Source organism: Limulus polyphemus, unplaced genomic scaffold (genome assembly GCF_000517525.1).
Source record: "Limulus polyphemus unplaced genomic scaffold, Limulus_polyphemus-2.1.2 Scaffold123, whole genome shotgun sequence".
Classification (NCBI taxonomy): Eukaryota; Metazoa; Arthropoda; class Merostomata; order Xiphosura; family Limulidae; genus Limulus; species Limulus polyphemus.
In genome coordinates, this window is record NW_013665733.1 from 635,788 (window position 1) to 640,810 (window position 5,023).

Genomic DNA, 5,023 nt, shown 5'->3' on the forward strand with positions numbered 1-5,023 from the left:
CAAAGGAAGGGGCAGTGTTGCGTCAGCGAGGTCACATGACTAGTGTCACGCCCCGTTTCTAGAACTATCCTGTACCTTGGTGAATGCCCTAGCGTTTACTAGATATAGGGTAGCCTGGTATATAAAAGATGGTCACAACGTGACAGAACAGTGTGTGTGTAGACAGTGAGTAATTGATCTGCAGTCAGAGAGTATTATTGAGCACGTTCGTTGTTATAGCGTTTGTTTTAGCGTGATTGTTGAAATTAAGTGTATCGTAAAGTTATATTCGGAAAGAATTAACCAGTTTTATTAAGTAAGGACTTGTGTCGCTAAAGTTTCGTCGGAACGAAGTTACGGAAAGTTAATTAACAAACGGAGACGTAACAATATTAAGAATGCTTAAAAGTAACCGCTAATTTCCAAATTCACGATAATCACACGTTGATATATAAAAAAGTAATGTAATATATCATAACCTTCTAACTCTTAGTTTGTGTTAATTTTAACTTAAGTTACAAGTAAATTTTTTAGAAGTGAAAGTCTTGCCACCACACCTTCAAGATTCTCTCGTTTGACAATATATAATAGGTGGCGGAAGTATGCAAAGCACGAGACTTTCTATTAATGTCAGTAAAAGCTAGTAAAAGTTAAGAACTGTGTACTCTTGTTTTCGATTACATATTAGTAACTAGTCTATAGTGCAAAGAAGGTAGGGTCATTTTTCCTGCTTGTGGAAGTCTTGTGTAGTATGTATAGACTTATATACTTCATTTCTTCATAAATTAACATAAAGAATAAATGTTTTATCTCTGAAAATTGTGAATAAACTCCTAATTCTTACGCAAGTTAATTTACACTTTTGCAATCACAGCCTGCTTTATATAAATTATAATAATGTTACCAGATTATTGCAATTTATGTTTTTAGCTCAAATTAAAAAAAAATAGTTTGGGTTGATTTTTAGTTTTACCAATATAAATACAAGTTATAATTAACTGACCAATAGTAACGTAGTTGTAAAGTCCAAGGAAATAACTATTAACTAAGTAAAATAGTGCAATGGTACTGTTACTCAGTGTTAGGAATATATACTTCTAGTTCTATTCTAATCTTTTTAAAAGACTGAAATAGGAATAGAATAAAATATTCGTGTTATAATCATAACACACTTTGATATTTGTCATAAGAGATTAAAAAAACAACAAAAAAACAGTGAAGACTAAAGTTTATGAATTTGCTGTGTAAAAAGATGATGTTTGGCCTAATGCCATGGACATCTGAGCAAGTATACAACTTGTTAGTTAGAAATAAATGATTAAAATAAAACTAAGCTAGGCTTTAAATTCAGATGTTATATTTGAAAGGAAAAAAAATTACTTGTACTTAACTCACAAAATATGATAACCAGATAGCAACTAGTGTATGTACATTTACTTAAGATTCTTACAAAATTAGTAATGGAAATAATGTTATATTGTAAGTATAATTAAAATAAAACATCAGTTATGACTAAATCATTTTAGAAGTTGTAATGAATTGTAAGATATGCATGAGTTTTGCAAGGAATGCTATTGTAATTTGCAATTTTGCACAAAATATGTAGCTAACATTTTTTTGTAACACTGGAAAGCAAAGGTTGTGCAGTATTATTTAAACTCAAAACATTTTTATTCCAAAATTCTAAAGGGAAATGAATTTGCCCTTTTCTGTTCTTTAATCAAATTTATCTAGTTTAAGTGCAGTTGCATGAAAATTTCCTGCCTATGCTGCTGTTTTTTGTTGTTTTTATCTGTCATGTAGTGGTGAGTTATTGAAGGTTTGCCCTATTTTGTAATTTATCAGTTAATATTTTGAGAAGTAAAGTAAACTACAAGTTCTGCTTCTCTTGTGATTAGTTAGTGTCCACATGTTTTGTAAGTTTTGCCAGTGTTTATGGATTGGGTGTCAGTTTTAAAGTCTGAGTGAAGAATGGTTACAAGCAAAGAGACATATCTAAATATTTCATGTATTATTACTAAGTAAGAGTGTCGAGAGGTCAGGTCAGTTTCATTGGGTATTCACTCGATCACTGTATCTTACAACTACATTGGTGTAGTTATGAAAAAATATAAAATTTGCCCTGTATTTCATTTTATAACAGTTGCTTTATAAAAACAAATATATTATCAATATAATACCTTTAAGAAATAATGTTGAGTATTTTGAAATTCATCCTTTTTGGATTTGTTTAATGAAGTAATTTTTTTTTATATAGACTAAATATTACATGTAACATTTACACATTTTTCTAATATGATAAACAAGTTTCCTGTGTTGTTATGCCTGCAGCAAATTTAAAACTGGCCAACCATGGAATTAGATATTCTACATTAACAAACTGAAATAGGGATGATAGAAGTAAGAAAAAAACAACAAACATTGCTATTTCTATTTTAAAGGAAGACGGTCTATTTTATGACAAAACTTAAAATGATACTGTTAAAAAATTAGAACTCATTATCATAGATATAACTGAAGTTAAAAAAGAGAGAAAACTTAAAAAAAATGTTATGGTAAGCTGACTTAACTAAAAATCTTAGTGTATGCCAAAAAAAAAAGGATAGGGATCAAAACAGTAATTGCATAGATCTATATTCTTGAGGAATGAGGTATGTATTTAGTCTGACTTGGACTATTGGTTGGTAACAACAGTTGCATATGAACTGTGAGATGTTTGAATTATTTATAGCATTTTACCTTACCCATCTTTGAATGTTTTTAAGTGGTGTGAAAAATATTTTACAAGCATACCTGTTTTTCAGAGATGATTAATGCCATATGCTAGTTCAATTTGTGGGATGAGTTCAATGAAAGAAGGGATATTTTTTGGAATGAATGGTTTACATTTAAATAGGATAGGGACTGGCTTGTTTGCAAGAGCTGTTAACTCAGCTGTAAGGGAAGTTTTAAACTAGGACTAGACAGTGGTGAAGGCCAGGATAAACTAAATGCAAAAAAAATAAGTTGTAGAGAAAAGTTTAGGAAATAGGTATAGAAGTATTTCTAAGGGTAGGCTTAATTGTTACTGTTGTAATGCTAAAAGTATAAGAAATAAAATAGATAACTTTAGAGCACTGGTAGGAATGGAGGATTTGGATATAATGGGAATAACTGAAAGGATGGTTAAACGTAGATGATTTTGATGGCAGAAATTTCTTTTAAATACAGGGTTACAGGCTATTTAATAGGGATAGAGAATTAAAAAAGGGGGAATAGTGTCTTTATATATGTCAAATGTGAGTTACGTCCTGTTGAAGTTGAGGATATCAAAGATGATAGCAAGGAGATTTAATCCATTTGGGTTTATATTAATGGATATAAAGGGAAAAGGCTTTTAGTGCAAACTTGTTACAGACCACCAAATGATACTGATGATATTAATGATAAACTTTACAATGATATTAAGATTTCAGTTGTTAATGAAGTCATAATTATGGGTGATTTTAATTTCAGGCATACAGATTAGGAAATGTAAGAGTTAAACCATGACGAAAAAATGTTTTTGGAAATTGTTCAAGATGGTTTTCTTCACTAATTGGTCAAGGAACTGACTAAAAACAATGCTATTTTAGACTTATTGTTAACTTCAAATATAGAAATAATTGAGAGGGTGGAAATTGGGAAACATCTGGGTGTACGTGATCATTGCTCTATTAGGTTTGATGTTTTTGCTGTATATGTAGATAAGGAATAATGATATTTTGATTACAAATTTCAAAAAATAAAATTCTAAAGGGATGCGACAAGAATTATCTGTTGGGAATGGAGCAGCTGAGTTTTTTGGAGACATTGATCAGATGTGGAAAAATTTTAAAGATACATTTTTAAATGTTAAAGGTAAACATATTCCTTATAGAAAGAAAAGGGTAGCTGCAAGTAAAAAAAACCAGGTTGGCTCACAAAGAGTTTGAGATAAAATTATAGAAAAACATCATAAATTTAAGAAATTTAAATTGATTGGTATGATAGGAGACTTAGAAGATTAAGAAAGCTGGTGAAACACGAAATTAGGACATCAAAAAGGATGCATGAGAAAATGTTTGCTAAAAATGTAAAAATTAACAGTAAGGACTTTTTTAAAGACATTAAGGGTAAGCAAACTGTTAGAATGGGGGTAGGACCCTTGAGGTATGATAAAGGAAGGCTAGTATCTGATGATTATGAGGTGGATGGGTTATTAAATTGTGCTTTTTTTTGGGTTTTTAGTAATGAATATTCAAGCAGTATTCCACATCTTGATCAGTATATAAATGGAAACAAGATGACTGCATTAATTCTGAGCTGGTTAAGAAAAAATTGGGAAGTTTAAAAAACAATAAAGCTCCTGGTTCAGATATTTCCCCAAAGGTTTTGAAGGAGGTTAAAGATTGGATATGTGAGCCACTTACCACTATTTCTTGTCAGTTCTTGAATAGAGGGCAGGTACCAGAGGATTGGAAGTTAGCTAATGTAACTCCTTTTTTCAAGGGAGGTGAAAAAAATTACCCAGTAATTATAGACCCATTAGTCTTACATCAGTTAGGGGAAAAGTTTTAGAAAGTATGATAAAAGATGCTTTGCAAGGTCACTTAACAAAGTTGAGAATTTTATTGGAGAATCAACGTGGTTTCACTAAGGGAAAATCTTGCCTTACAAATCTTTTGACATCCTTTGAAAATGTTACTGCTTGTGTGGATGAGGATAAAGGTGTAGATTTGGTGTATCTGAATTTTCAGAAAGCATTTGACAGGGTGCCACATAAAAGGCTTATAAAAAAATTATCTCTATAGGTGTGGAGGATAATTTAGTAAATTGGATAGAAGAGTGACTGAATGGAAGAAAGCAGAGGGTTGTTACAAATGGAGTTCAGTCAAACTGGACTAATGTCACAATTCAGGTACCTCGGGGCTCAGTTTTAGGACCTTTGCTCATTTTGATTTACATCAATGACAAGATGAAGGAATAGTCAATAAATTACTTAAATTTACAGATAATAATAAGGTCTTGGGTGTTGCTAGCTGTG